Source organism: Sciurus vulgaris (assembly GCF_902686455.1).
Source record: "Sciurus vulgaris genome assembly, chromosome: 2".
NCBI lineage: Eukaryota > Metazoa > Chordata > Mammalia > Rodentia > Sciuridae > Sciurus > Sciurus vulgaris.
The window spans coordinates 110167486-110184153 of NC_136462.1; the positions used below are offsets into that span (position 1 = coordinate 110167486).

General features: G+C 40.1%; 1 protein-coding gene across 1 annotated transcript in view; it reads left to right on the plus strand.

Moving 5' to 3' along the window:
* Positions 1-16668, plus strand: part of TLN2 (talin 2) — a 419729-nt gene that overhangs the window by 105885 nt on the left and 297176 nt on the right. The window lies entirely within an intron of this gene.

The following is a 16668-nucleotide window of genomic DNA, read 5'->3' on the forward strand; positions in this document are numbered from 1 at the left end:
ATGTATATAATCAAGAGATTTTCATGAAAGGGGCCAACATAATTCAGTAAGGGAATGGATGGACTCTTCAACAAGCGATACTAGAACGGTTGAATGGTGATGTGGGAAAAAATGAACCTTGATCCTGAGGTTGCACCATATTAAAAAAGAAATAACTCAGGATAGATTATAGACATAGAGTTAAAACTCTGGTAGATTCCTTTGGGCTATTTGTTATAATCAGCATGAGGGGGGTGTCAGAGTGCTAAGGAAGTAGTTGGTGTTCAAAAGCTTTTTGTTTTTGATTTTTGGCTCTGGACCATTCTAAACACTGCCCCACAGCCCCCTCCCTGCTCCTTTTTTTGTTGTTGTTGAGTAACATCAAAAAGCAGAAACAAAAGCATAGTTCTTACTGATAACTGATATTCTCTGAAAAGGAGAGTTTTTGGCTCTCCCATCTAGTTCCCTTTTCCTCTTTTACATTGCAAGTGAATCTTAGTTTTGGCACTATACTCACAAAAGTGTTGTCTTGAATCTAGTTTACCTTAATTTAAATCTATTTTAAAATGTACTAGGAAATCCTGGCCTTTAAACAATCCTTGGCATCATGTTGGTAAGCAGGAATCCTTCCGCTTAGCCAGGGTCCTTCTGGAGTTCCTGTCCTGAGTTTCTACCCTCCGGAGCCCAACCGCCTGCGGATTGGAGTCTGGGGGTGTAGCACGCAGCTGGTGGGAGGGTCCTCATACAGTTCTATCATCCTAGTGGCCCCAGGCTGGAACTTTTCCTGGACTTTTCAAAACTACAATATTGGCACTGTGTCACTTTATGCACAAACATGAGATGTTAGGTGAAACTTAAAATCAAGGTCCTTTTTCCACCTGCTGTTAGGAATTAATTTGTGACATTACAGAAAGTGAATTAAAGAATTCACAACTGATATGTGAGAAAGGGTGAAAGAAGTACTCCCCAAACTTAATCTGCAACACACAGGTTGGGGACTTGCATGCCTCTCTGGAGGTGAGGGACAAGGGTGCCTGCCTTTTGGGTAGTCTGAATTTGGTTCTTACATTAGCTAGATGTCATTGAATCTCATGCATTGAAGCTAACTGCGTGATGGCTAAGTGAATACCAGATCTGGGATCATTCTCTTCTTCCTTTTTTCATGGGACACACCTAGTGAAGCATTTACTTTGTACAGGCATTGTTCTAGATGGGAGAAAACAATTTTGAATGAGACCCATAAAGATCTGGCCCTAATGGGGTCTACATTGTGCCAGTGAAGATTTCCTGGAACTGTCACTTTTATATCTTTCTCTAAATACCTAGCTCAAGTCTAGCCAACCATGATCCCACCAAGAGAAAGACACCTCTCTGTCCTCTGTGATCATCTGTATGTCACAGTCTTCAGGAGCATGGCAATTGTTACAGCACATTACATGCAGGCTGTTTGTGTAGTGTTTCAGCTACCCTCTGGGGAACTTGAGTGTGCTGCAGGGAGAAGAGAAAAGGCTCTCCCATGGTGCCTTCCAAATAGGAAATGTTCAGCAAATATTTATAGAGCAAATGCATATCTGCATGAGATAGTCACACGGGTGGTACTACAAACACACGACCGGATTCCAACTCTTCAGACTAACATTTGAATTCCCAGGAACTGTGCTGAACCCAAGAAAGATGAGAGCCCTCCTGCTGGGAGACCCTTTAGCTTGCCTCTGGAATATTTCTAATATGAAAGCTTGCCCAAAGGTTGGGGGGATTCTGTGTTATCAGTGTGTTTGAAACAAGTAGCATTGTCTGGTGACCTTTCCCTAGGGTCTTTCATTCCTGGATATGGTAGAAGCAGACCTTGCTCTGGAGTTATAAATAACCTCACGTCTTGAAAGCCACGTTCTGGGGCCCCAAGTTAAAACAGCTGACTCTACCCATCGTGCATCAGAAAACCAGCTTTTCAAAGTCCTGTGTGAACATAATGGCTTTCAAAAGGGTATTAATCATTTAAGAAATTATACCAGGGAAACAGAAAGCTTCCTTTATGCACCCTGTAATCCCCCCTTTTTATTTTTTGGCTTGTGAATGTGTTTGTCATTTTAGCATATGTGAGATGAATTGTAAATATTTCTGTGTGTTTACTGATGACAAATAATTAAGCATGTTCACTTCCTTTTAGCTTAAAAACACTTGTTGAGCTGTATGTAATTAACAGATTTAAGGGTTAGAAGGAAAAGTAAAATCATTTAACCCAATATTTCCTGAAGAGTTGATCTCAATATATAGTCCAAAGGAGAAAAATAGGGGATTCAAGATGGCGGACTAGAGGGTGGCTGAGTTTCGTGTTGCTCCAGGACTCAGGACTCAAGAAGAGGAGATATAGAGAGACTTGGGACCAACTCAAAGCAGCCAGGTGAGTCTCTCCCATTGGGGAGGTGTCCCGGATGGGGCAGTAGTCCCCGAACGCAGGGATCTTTGTGAAGTAGAGCTGCCCGACGAAGACACCCCACCCCCCGCTGGAGCAGTGAACGCAGACAACTGGGAACATCGGAGAGGAGGCTGCTCAGCACAGCGCTTGGACTCGGCGCAACCCACCCGGGCTCTGGGAGGCTGCCCAAAGGAGGGAGTGCCCGGTGAGCTGTTTGGACTGAAAGCGACCACCCCTGAACACAGGGGGCTGCCCAGAGGAGAAGGAGAAATACGGGCATGGCACGTCGCTTGGACTTGGAGCAGCTGCGCCAGGGCTCTGGGCGGCTATCCGGTGGAGCAGCGTGGTGAGTGGTTTGGACTCAGAGCAAGAGCTCCTAAACACAGGGGGGTTGTCTGGAGAAGGAGGAGGAGCGCGGCGGGGTGCTTGGGCTCGGAGTGACTGCACCAGGGCTACGGGTAGCAGTCGGGACGAGGAGGTGCACAGTGAGTTCCTGGGACTCGTGACGAACGCACCAGATCTCTGGGTGACTGCCTGGTGGAGAAGGAGGTGCGTGGTGGGTCACTTGGACTTAGAGCGACCACACGGAACACCAGGTGGCTGCCAGAGGAAAAGGCGTGTGGCGGGTCACTGGGACTCGGAGCGACTGTAAGGGGCTCCAGGTGGCTGCTCAGAGGAGGGGCCGCATAGCCAGGCGATTAATTGCAGAGCAGGGTCCCAGGGCCTAGGCAGCTTCTTGGTGGAAGAGCCGCACAGACAAACTGAGGGGCGGGGCGAAGGCTCCAGGACTGCAGGCAGCTTCTCTGAGGAGAGGCAGCCTAAGGAGATTCGTCTGCGAAGGGCGAGGCTTCCAGGCCCAGGAGATAGGTCCGGGTCCCTGGGAACATTGCAGAAGAAGGCTGCCCAGCCCAGGCAGTAGTTGTGAATTGAACGGAACCTCTAGGAGGGGAACTGACCAGCGAGACCTCCCCACCGGGTGACTCCTCCCTGCTGGGTGAGGTTCTCCCAAAAGGACTGTAAAACCAGAGACACAGGCCCAAACTGGCCTTGCATCAGCCCACATCCTACTTCCCCTTTGGATGACCATTCGTCAGCAAGTGAAGGTACCTCTGCCCACTAGCAGGGAATATACCCCACCGGAAGGCCACCACCCCTAGGGAGTCAGCTTCCTTGTGGAGCACCGCATTATCAACTTCCTCCAAGACTTCAGGCTACTGAAGGCTAAGAGGGGATATACTAGAAATCTTCAGGGATATTATAAGTCAATAGAGGAAATTTGCAATATCACAGTGGTCAACTGATACCTGAACAATATGAGAAAACAAGGAAAGAAAATGCTGCAAACAAATCTAGACATTACATCAGTGAAACCTAACGACAGCATGGCAGAAGAAGTGACAGAAAGGGAGTTCAGAATGTACATAATTAAAATGATCAGGGAAGCAAATGACGAGATGCAAGAGCAAATGCAGGCACTGAATGATCGCACCAATTGACAGTTAAAAGAGCAAATACAGGAAGCAAAAGATCATTTCAATAAAGAGTTAGAGATATTGAAAAAAAAACCAAACAGAAATCCTTGAAATGAAGGAAACAATAAACCAAATTAAGAACTCCATAGAAAGCATAACCAATAGGATAGAACACCTGGAAGACAGAACCTCAGATATTGAAGACAAAATATTTAACCTTGAAAACAAAGTGGACCAAACAGAGAAGGTAGTAAGAAATCATGAACAGAATCTACAAGAACTATGGGATATCATGAAAAGGCCAAATTTAAGAATTATTGGGATTGAGGAAGGCTTAGAGAAACAGACCAAAGGAATGAACAATCTATTCAATGAAATACTATCAGAAAATTTCCCAAATCTGAAGAATGAAATGGAAGATCAAGTACAAGAGGCTTATAGGACTCCAAATATACAAAATTACAACAGACCCACACCAAGGCACATTATAATGAAAATACCTAACATACAAAATAAAGACAGAATTTTAAAGGCCGCAAGAGAGAGGAATCAAATTACATTCAGGGGGAAACCAATATGGATATCAGCAGATTTTTCAATCCAGACCCTAAAAGCTAGAAGGGCCTGGAACAACATTTTTCAAGCCCTGAAAGAAAATGGATGCCAACCAAGAATCTTATACCCAGCCAAACTTACCTTCAAATTTGATGATGAAATCAAATCCTTCCATGATAAACAAAAGCTAAAAGAATTTACAAAAAGAAAGCCAGCATTACAGAACATTCTCAACAAAATATTCCACGAGGAAGAGATGAAAAACAAAGAAGCAAATCAGCAATGGGAGGAACGATCCTAAAGGAATTGTCAAATAAAGGAAGAACCAAGTCGGGTCAAAATAAATAAATAAATAAATAAAATGAACCAAATGACCGGGAATACTAATCATATCTCAGTAATAACCCTGAATATTAATGGCCTGAACTCATCAATCAAAAGACATAGACTGGCAGATTGGATCAAAAAGAAAGATCCAATAATATGTTGCCTGCAAGAGACTGACCTCATAGAAAGAGATACCCATAGACTAAAGGTGAAAGGATGGGGAAAAACATACCATGCACATGGACTCAGCAAAAAAGCTGGGGTATCCATCCTCATTTCAGATAATGTGGACTTCAAGTCAAAGTTAGTCAGAAGGGACAAAGAAGGACATTACATATTGCTTAAGGGAACCATAAATCAGCAAGGCATAACAATCATAAACATCTATGCCCCAAACAGTGGCTCATCCGTGTATGTCAAACAAATCCTTCTGAATTTCAGAAACCAAATAGACCATAACACAATAATACTAGGTGATTTTAACACACCTCTCTCACCACTGGACAGATCTTCCAAACAAAAATTGAACAAAGAAACCATAGATCTCAATAACACAATCAATAATTTAGACTTAACGGACATTTATAGACTATACCATCCAACCAAGAGCGAATACACTTTCTTCTCAGTAGCACATGGATCCTTCTCTAAAATAGACCATATATTATGCCACAAAGGTAATGTAAGCAAATACAAGAAGATAGAGACACTACCTTGTATTCTATCAGATCATAATGGATTGAAATTAGAAATAAATGAAAGAGTAAAAAACAGAAGCTACTCCAACACCTGGAGATTAAACAATATTCTATTACATGATGAATGGATAACAGAAGATATTAGGAAGGAAATTAAAAAATTCTTAGAGGTAAATGAGAACAAAGAAACATCATATCAAAATCTCTGGGACACTATGAAAGCAGTACTTAAAGGGAAATTTATTTCATGGAGCGCATTCAATAAAAGAAGTAAAAATCAACAAATAAACGACCTAACACTACAGCTCAAAGCCCTAGAAAAAGAAGAACAAACCAACACCAAAAGTAGTAGAAGACAGGAAATAGTTAAACTCAGAGCTGAAATCAACGAAATTGAAACAAAAGAAACAATAGAAAAAATTGACAAAATAAATAGTTGGTTCTTTGAAAAAATAAACAAAATTGATAAACCCCTAGCCACTCTAACAAAGAGAAGACGAGAGAAAACCCAAATCACTAAAATTCGGAATGAACAAGGAAATATCACAACAGACAGGATTGAAATACAAAACATAACTAGAAGCTATTTTGAAAATCTATATTCCAACAAAATAGAAAATTTCGAAGACATCAACAGGTTTCTAGAGACATATGAATTGCCTAAATTCAACGAGAAGGACATACACAATTTAAATAGAACAATTTCAAGTAATGAAGTAGAAGAGGTCATCAGAAGCCTACCAACAAAGAAAAGTCCAGGACCAGATGGGTATGGGTTCTCAGCCGAGTTCTACAAAACCTTTAAAGAAGAGCTCATTCCAATACTTCTCAAAGTATTCCATGAAATAGAAGAGGAGGGAACCCTCCTAAACTCATTCTATGAAGCCAATATTACCCTGATACCCAAACCAGACAGAGACAAAACGAGGAAAGAAAATTTCAGACCGATATCATTAATGAACATTGACTCAAAAATTCTCAATAAAATTTTAGCAAATCGCATACAAAAATATATTAAAAAGATAGTGCACCACGATCAAGTGGGTTTCATCCCAGGGATGCAAGGTTGGTTCAACATCCGGAAATCAATAAACGTAATTCACCATATTAATAGACTTAAAGTCAAGAATCACATGATTATTTCAATAGATGCAGAAAAAGCATTTGATAAAATACAGCACCCCTTCATGCTCAAAACACTAGAAAAAATAGGGATAGTGGGAACATTCCTTAACATTGTAAAGGCCATTTATGCTAAGCCCATGGCTAATATCATTCTAAATGGTGAAAAACTGAAAGCATCCCCCCTAAAAACTGGGACAAGACAGGGATGCCCTCTTTCACCACTCCTATTCAATATTGTTCTTGAGACTCTAGCCAGAGCAATTAGACAGACCAAGGAAATTAAAGGAATACGAATAGGAAAAGAAGAACTCAAACTATCCCTATTTGTGGATGATATGATTATATACTTAGAGGAACCAGGAAATTCCACCAGAAAACTTTTAGAACTCATAAGTGAATTCAGTAAAGTAGCAGGTTACAAGATCAATGCTCATAAATCCAATGCATTTTTATACATAAGTGATGAATCCTCAGAGAAAGAAATTATGAAAACTACCCCATTCACGATAGCATCGAAAAAAATAAAATACTTGGGAATCAATCTCACAAAAGAGGTGAAAGACCTCTACAATGAGAACTACAGAACACTAAAGAAAGAAATTAAAGAAAATCTTAGAAGATGGAAAGATCTCCTATGTTCTTGGATAGGCCGAATTAATATTGTCAAAATGGCCATACTATCAAAAGTGCTATACAGATTCAGTGCAATTCCAATTAAAATCCCAATGATGTACCTTACAGAAATAGAGCAAGCAATCATGAAATTCATCTGGAAGAATAAGAAACCCAGAATAGCTAAAGCAATCCTTCGCAGGAAAAATGAAGCAGGGGGTATCGCAATACCCGAACTTCAACTTTATTACAAAGCAATAGTAACAAAGACAGCATGGTATTGGTACCAAAATAGACAGGTATATCAATGGTACAGAATAGAGGACACGGACACAAACCCAAATAAATACAACTTTCTAATACTAGACAAAGGTGCCAAAAATATGCAATGGAGAAAAGATAGCCTCTTCAACAAATGGTGCTGGGAGAATTGGAAATCCATATGCAACAGAATGAAACTAAACCCATATCTCTCACCCTGCACAAAACTCAACTCAAAATGGATTAAGGACCTTGGAATCAGACCAGAGACTCTGCAGATTATAGAAGAAAAAGTAGGTCCCGATCTTCAACATGTCGGCCTAGGACCAGACTTCCTCAACAGGACTCCCATAGCACAAGAAATAAAAGCAAGAATCAATAACTGGGATAGATTCAAACTAAAAAGCTTTCTCTCAGCAAAGGAAACTATCAGCAATGTGAAGAAAGAGCCTACAGAGTGGGAGAATATCTTTGCCAATCATACTTCAGATAGAGCACTAATCTCCAGAATCTATAAAGAACTCAAAAAACTCTACACCAAGAATACAAATAATCCAATCAACAAATGGGCTAAGGAAATGAACAGACACTTCACAGATGAAGATGTATAAGCAATCAACAAACATATGGAAAAATGTTCAACATCTCTAGTAATAAGAGAAATGCAAATCAAAACCACCCTAAGATTCCATCTCACTCCAATTAGAATGGCGATTATCAAAAATACAAGCAACAGGTGTTGGCCAGGATGTGGGGAGAAAGGTACACTCATACATTGCTGGTGGGGCTGCAAATTAGTGCAGCCACTCTGGAAAGCAGTGTGGAGATTCCTTAGAAAACTTGGAATGGAACCACCATTTGACCCAGCTATCCCACTCCTTGGTCTATACCCAAAGGACTTAAAATCAGCATACTACAGAGATACAGCCACATCAATGTTCATAGCTGCTCAATTCACAATAGCCAGATTGTGGAACCAACCTAGATGCCCTTCAATTGATGAGTGGATAAAGAAACTGTGGTATATATATATACAATGGAATATTACTCTGCCATAAAGAACGATAAAATTATGGCATTTTCAGGCAAATGGATGAAATTGGAGACCATCATGCTAAGTGAGATAAGCCAATCTCAAAAAACTAAAGGATGCATGATCTCGCTGATAAGTGGATGATGACACATAAGGGGGAGCGTGGGGGGAGTTAGTGTTAGGGTTAGGGTTAGGGTTAGAGTTAGGGAGGGGGACAAGAATGGAGGAAGAAAGGACTGTTTAGAGGGAAAAGAAGGGTGGGAAGGGTGAGGGGGAAGGGAAAAAATAATAGAATGAATCAAACAACATTACCATATGTAAATTTATGATTATACAAATGGTATGTCTTTAACCCATGTACAGACAAACAACATGTATCCCATTTGTTTACAATAAAAAAAAACAAAGGAGAAAAATAAGGATTATATTTTAAAAGATTTAATCAAAGGATTGATTTTCATTCAAAGATATTATCCTTTCTAATTTTTAGGTGCTAAAATGACTGTTTTTAATGAAATGATGGTTTGAGGCTGTCTTCTCAAGCTAGGAATTTAAAGACAAAAGTTCTGTGAGCCCTGTCTGGGGATTTTCTGCTATGGCTACCAAACCCTGGTAGCTCTTCTTCTAGTGAGGCTTGAATTGTCTGTCTTCCACCACCAAGAGATCATCAAATAGAGGTGTTTGCCCTCGGAGCCCCCTGCCCTCAGGCTAGTCATTCTTTGGGCAACTTGACTGAGGTTGGAGAAGAATTGGTGTTCTGGGGGACTTCCATAATTTTAGAGCAGAACTTGAGTGGGGATAAAATGCAGGTGACTTTAGGTCAATTGCTTGATGATTTCTGTGACTAATGCAGAAAAGCCCGTGAGTTTGTGTTAGTGCCTTGAGTTAATTGCATGGTAATTAAATGCTAACATGGTTGATCAGAGGAACTGTGTAATTGAAGCATAATAAAATGTGGCATGCTTAGTAAGCAATTGAGTTATCTTTCCAAGGATATAAGCAGTACCAGGCAGAAGAGGCACAGATGTCTTTAACAAGCTGTTCTGTACTCAGTTTTGCTCTTTTATCTTCTGTGGAATGTACATGAGATGTTACTTTAAAATAATGAACCCAATCCCACATGTAATACCTGAAAACCAGGGTCACTATTTTATAAGAAATATTCTTTACTTTATAGTACTTTGTATACTTTTTAACATGCAGCTCATTTATTTGCTGTCATTGGTGAAATTTCAAGTTTTTGGGGTAAAGGCTATAGAATTTTGGGCTCTTCTGTGCATATCATTAAATGAGGGGCTCTCCAATAGAAACCCTTATAGATTTTCTATAGTAACTCTTTAAACCTTAATTGGTATATTTGGTAGAGAAGGATGAATATACTCTTTAATAATGGTAATAAACTTAAATATACAGAAGAGTGAATATTTAAGTCCAATAGACAATTATTGAAGCAAAGTTTTTTTATTTAAAAAGTGGGCAGTTTGAAATACCAGTGATGAAATTTACCATTAAACTCAAGGAAACTTAGGGAAATAGAATTTTTATTTATTGAAGACTAAATGTTAACTTGACTTTGATGAGATGGTGAAATGAAGTAAAGTTTTCATAATTTAGGTCACTATCTTAAATTCTCCTTGAAAGTATGGGTCCAAACTTTGGGCATGAAATTTTTTTTGTTGTTACTAAAAAAGATTACTTCAGGCTCATGTTTTCTTGATTAGATTTTCTTTTCAATAATAATATTTTAGGCCAGTGTATGTCTATACATGACTATAGCTTATCCTTTCTTTCTATGAATAGAATAATAATTCATTACTTCTAATCAACATGTTTTACCTGGTGCTCTGGTACATACATGTGGTAAGAGTTAACACTTACATGGGTATGTTTAATGTAAATCAACCTGAATCTGTGTTTTAATAATTAACCCTCTAACAACCTTATGAAGTAGATCCTATTCTTATTCTTAGACCTTATCTTATTCTCCACTTTACAGACAAAGAAACAAAATTACAGAATGCATAAGTGATCTGCTTGGGATCCCATAACTATTTAGTGGCTGAGCTGGAATTTGAATCAAGGTGGTCTGACTCTAGGATGTGTTATCTTATCCATTGCCCTATGTTTCCTGTCTGCACATACTAGTTTCTGACACTTCTACTTTGGAGTGGTACAGGGTCTTGGAATGGCTTTTTTTGTTTGTTTTTAAATCTTGATATTTGAAAAATGGCCCTGTGTGTATTGACCTTAGTTTGATAATATAATAGAACCTGTTGCACCAATCAAGGGTAACAGTATTTGTTACAGGTTAATTTGTTGATTGATTGTTGTTTGTTTTTATTTTATAAGTGTCTATCTTATAATGATGATAAATAAAAACATACTCATTTGGTATCTCAAGTCTGACTCAGAAAAATTGCAAGGTACTTCTAATAGACTCTAGATTCTTAAGAACAGATTAGCCTTGGGATTGCATTTCTAACAAAGTTATGTGGGTATTGAGCACCATTCCTCTCTCCTATCCTTGGCATGTTCAACTGCAAAGCTCTGCTGCTGGCTCTGCTCCTCTCCTTAGCATCTCACAGATCATGGAAAGGAGCTTTGGGGATCTTGTCAGGTTCTGGCCATCTGCACACCTCATTTACAGATAGAACCACTGAAGCCAGGGAAGCCTGGCTAGCTGACTTGCCTAGGCCATTGTTTACCCCCTGGCCTGGCACTCCCTCCTTCTACTTCACCCCTTATTGCCAGGGCTCCCTTGAGAGAGAAAGAATCCAGTGTCATTAGAATCAGTCTCTACACCCTGTTGTTTCCCAATCAGAAAAGGAAACATTTAATTTAGGGCTTGGATTGAGGTGTTCCAAATTAATTCTGTATTTCAGAATATTTCTGTAAGCTATGTGGAAAACATGTTTTTAATACCTAGGAAAAGTTTTAAGGGCAGGATCCTCCTAGTAGTCTGTATTTTCACATTGTTCTTGGTACTGTCACTGGTAGTCTTAGCTAAGCATCTTCAGTACAGAGGCTGGTAAGATATGGTTGTTCCCAGTGCCCTTATGACCAATGTTCAGTGTTCCCAATGTGACAGGGGCTATCAGCCCCTTGGGATCAGCACTGGTGACCTATGAGAGCATGTGTTTTCCTAAGGGCCCAGGAGAGGGCTTCAGAAACGTTGGCCTTTGTAGTAGTGAGCCAGGCAGTGGGGATACTGGGCTTTGGATGAGCTGGGCTTGGATGCTACAAAGTAGCTTTGTGACTTTGGATTAGTCATTTGATTCTCTGGGGTTCAGTTTCTTAAGCTATAAACTGGGGACATCTTGGTGGTTCCATTATGCAGTAGTTGAAATAATTTAGGTAATGTGATGATATGGAAATCTGATAATATGATACATAGACCTGGCCAGATGTGTAAGAAGGCACACCTGTGGTAGGACTCAGCATGCAATTTAATTTGTGAGCTATGGGTATTGGATCTGGTGGCATGCATGGAGTCTGTTCCTTTTTCCACACAAAATATTTGTGGTGATGTTTTGCCCAACCCATGGGTGATTCTGTGGTCAGGTGACTGAGGGACTGCCAACCTAGGAGAGTAGATAGTGCCTGGTCACCAAGCAATACAGTGTTTCTCTCTGCTAGACATCACCAGGTTTTTAGAATGACTCTGAGAATTGACCCCCACTCACAAAAGAGTTGAGCCTAGCTCTAAACTGGATGCTGTAGGCTTGTGAAAATTTCTTTGAATTCTGTTGTTTCTTAAGAATCATAGTGTATTTTATTGGTTTTAATATAAAATGATATTTTTCTTCCCAAGATGAGATGACACATTCATATCTCAACTCTTACATGTGCTCCTCTGTGGGAGCACCCCACTTTGCACAGTATGAGAAATGAGGTCCTTTCTGCTTGTCATTGGGGGATGTGGGAGTATGCAGCCATGCTTCATGGAGTTAGCCCCTGAATGTTAAGAATTAGCCCCAAGTTCCTAAGTCACTATGGAATTTCTAGAGATTAATGCATCTAAGAATGAAATAATTTGTGCTTATACCATTCTTTGGAGTCAGGGTGGAATGAACAACCATATTTCTCCAGATTTCCTGTTTTTAGTTAAAAACAAAATTAGTTGATGGATTTTCCTTAAGATGGTGTCTTTGAAATGTTTCTTTGAGAAGTCACTAGCATCAGCCAGCTTGGCTTTGCTTCTCATGGAAGCTGAATAAAGTGTATCTTCATGGGTGGGTTTCAGTGTCTTGTCCTGGTTAGCACAAGGTTCCTGGTTAGTCAGGAACACTTCATTAACCAACAGCTACTGTCCTGGGGAAGGACTGAAAGAGGAGAAGTCTGAGGTTAGTGAGGTTTAGATGACTTTTTTTTTTTTTTTTTTTTCCCATTTGTCATGTGATGCTGTCACATAAAACATTCACCATCTGCCTGTATGGTTTGCATCTGTCATGGCAGTCGAGAATTTAGTCTTTTAATAACAGGTGGCTCCATCACACCAAAATGATGTTATTTATCAGACCCTCTGATTGCATTTGTTTTCTCTAGTTTTTGAGAGGCTCATTTCTGGACCCTCTCTGGGTTCAGAATTCTCTCGAAAAAATTTCTCTGTGCCCTCTATGTTGAACCTTGTTGTCATTCTGTATAAAATATGCTCCTGAGTAGCATGGGAAACTTCTAAGGAGGTGAGTAGAGTCCCACAGGAAGCAGTTGCCCTGAGGTCTTTTCATAATCAAGTATACACTCCATCGTGCCCCTCAAAGATAACTTGAGGTACACTTAAAAAATGAGATGGTAATTGCTTGGAGACTTGATTTTCCTTTCAGAATATACATTTTCATTTCTCCCTTGAGTATTGCAAATTCTACAGTGGTGTTTGGTATATGTAGAATAACCATTAAAAATTCCTGTGTTCCTCTTTGCAGTGAGGAAAATCAATGAAATGAGGGGCTATTTGTACAGATGTGATTTGTCTGCAGTATCTCTCAGATTTTTGGAAGGAAAAGCCATCCTAGGACAATCCTCAGAGCTGCACTGCTGGTTTGGCTCAAGGTATTTTGGATGTCTTGAGTCCTGCCTTTCCTGTTTGGATTGGTAACAACATCTGTTTCCGTTTACCTGGTCTGCAAAATGGTACACTTCATCTTTCTTCAGTCCTCCTCTCCAGTCCTTACTTCTTCCTTCTGAAAGCTACACCAGGCCTACTTTTCTGACATCCTGATTCAAGAATCTTAATTTATCCTAGATGCCAGTGGCTGGTGTCCAAACCCCTGGTCTCTCAACTTCCCCTTTTTATGTATCCAACCTGCAGCTGCTAAGCAGGGACTTGTCAGTCCTGCCCCTTGCTCTGGCTTTTCTTCCTATCTCAAGACCCTCTGAAAAGTCTTCATTCCTGAAGGGATGAAATGTAAATCCATTTGGACATTTTGAGTCCTTCTCTCAGAATCACCTAAGTCCTGCAATCCTGGCTTCATCTCCCACATGTCCAGCCAAAGTGCCTCTATATGGTGCTTTGCAGGTCCTGGTCTCTGCTTGCTTTTCCTGGTCATACTGTGCTTGTCTCCTGTCACTGAGCATGAATATCACCTTGTTTCCCAACGCCAGTGCCAGGTGTTCCTCTTTTGTGATGCCTCCTTCTGCCTGCCTGTGTGTGGGAGGTTGTATCTTCCTTGCTTAAACTTCTGTGGTACATTGTTCTGTGGCCACAGTGCTCCTTCCTCCTGTTTCAAATGTTGGATTTCCTTCATCTTTGGGGAGGAGAATGTCCTGTAGGCTGGGGACAGTGGAGGGAGGTCTGGGTTTCCTTCCTGCTGTACCCTTGGGCAGGTCACTTAATCTCCAGTTACTCCTTCTATGAAATGACCCATCATCATTCTTCCTGCATTGAGTGATTGTGAGAAAGAGAACATGAAGTGTGACAGACACTATAGGGACCAGAAGAGTGGCACATGGGGTTAATGACAATTCTTTCTCTGGTCTTCATTCCAAACAGAGTCTAGAGAAAGCTGTGCATGGAATTGGTGTTCAGTAAATTCTGATGGAGCTGCAGACTCTCCTGGAGGCTGCGTGGCTGTTTGTGGCTGCAGGTTAAATGGGTGTAAAAACCTGTAGCACTGTCGGTTGGAGCTATAAGTCTGGCTTCATTTCACTGATTTCAGTATTTACTAGGGACAGAGAATGTTCCAGATCTCTTGCATGTTAACCCTTTCTCCCTCCACTCACCAAAATGAGAAAGCCAGTGTTCCCTTTGCTGTACCAGGGAGACTTTCCGGCTTCCTTGTGAAAGCATGTGCCCAGCACCAGCAGTCCCTGATCCCTTGTTTCTCCCCACCTTCTCTTGAAGTCAGCTAATGCTGGCTGTACACACTTCCATCTTTTTCTTTTCCTTTTTCTTTTTTTTTTTTTTTTTTTTTTTTTTTGTACTAGGGATTGAACCCAGGGTACTTAACTACTGAGCTGCATTCCCAGACCTTTTAAAAAAATTGCTTAGGGCCTTGCTAAGTTACTGACACTGGCCTCAAACTTGTCATCCTCCTGCCTCAGCCTTCTGAGTCACTGGGATTACAGGCATGCCTCACCATACCCAGATTGTTTTTCTTGCTTTTTGTCAGGAATTAATTTCCTAGAGATGTTCTTATTTGAGAACCAAACTTTTGAATAGACAATGAATGAGCTTTTACTTGGTTTCATTAGTAATAGAAAAAAAACACCATAAAACTTCCTTCATTCTGGCAGTGAAATAAAACTCTGTTAAAGAGGTCAAATGTGGGGCTGGGGAGATAGTTCCGTTGGTAGAGTGCTTGTCTTACAAGCACAAGGCCTTGGGTTTGATCCCCAGCACCGCAAAAAAAAAAAGAGGTCAAATGTGTGATGCTCTTGGGAAAAATCCCAGTTTCCTTTGAAAAGTTTATTTGCTATGTTTGGACCAAAAGCTTAAAGTGGGTTTTGTCTCTAAAAGGTCTTTTTATAACTTGTACTAGGTAGATGAGCTTATTTAATTAAGAGTGGTAATTAATCCAGTAGTTATTAGCATGTAAACATAATCTGAACTTCAGGACTATAGAAGATATTTTGCTATTCATGAGTATTAACTTTTGACATTGGGAAAGAAATGGAATTTGTATCAATCAGTTTGGTGTATTATTTAAAACCATGGAAAATAATTTTGTGTCAGGGTGTGATTTATAATTGAAGTGTTAAAGACTTGAAGTTTCTAAGTTGCATTTAATCTCTTGCAGTCCTTAAGTAAGTATTCAGCAGATAATGTCTCTAAATAATTGCCCTTGCTAATGAGAAGAGTTAAATCAGCTTCTATCTCTATACTGTTGGGGTGTGGAATTAACAAACTGGGGAAGTGAAGGTTTTCCCAGAAGAAAGTAAATATGCAAGATGCCATTTTTCTCTTACACTCCATTTACCCCAAGGAGAACAGAAATGTTTGTTTGGAACATTTGGGGAGAGGAAGAACAAGGACCCAAACCTGGATCTGAGAGTATCCCCACTCTGCTACTTCCTTACCTGTTAAATGAAGATTCCAAGCAACAGAGTATCTGAGGTCATTCTAACACTAAAATTTTGTTTCTTTTTCTGAGCTTTGGTCCTTCTACTTAAATCTGTGTAGTGAATGGCTGTCCCTGTCATTCCCTCAACCTAATTTTAATTTCCCCCCAAAGTAAATTTACTGTATCAATTAGCTATTGTTAACCATAATTTCAACTTTACAGCAGTAAAATTCATTCACATTGATGTTTGTATCACTAGTTAGTTAGTTTTTATTGCTGAATAGTAATCCATTGTGTGAATATATTGCAGATTGTCCAATCTCACCATCAATGGCAATTTGTATAGTTTCCAGACGTTGGCTATTCCAAAGAGCCAATCATGTAGGTCTTGTCTGGCATGCCCATGAACAACAGAAATTTAAGCTTTTTCTTTCCCCTTGTCTTTGAGGCATAATTACAACAGATCCTATTATTCGTCAAGTTTAGTGAACTTTGTGATAAGTGTTATCCCTAAAGGGGGGGGCATGCTTGAAGGTTTGAAGGCAGTGCTATTTATATACGAGAGTTATCCTTGGTATTCCCCATGCTGCCTTGACTAAGTGATCAGTGCAAGAGAGAAAACACACATGTCATTACCGGTTTTGTATTTTGTCTTCATTTGAACTGCCCTGTATTCGTGGTAGGGTTTTTG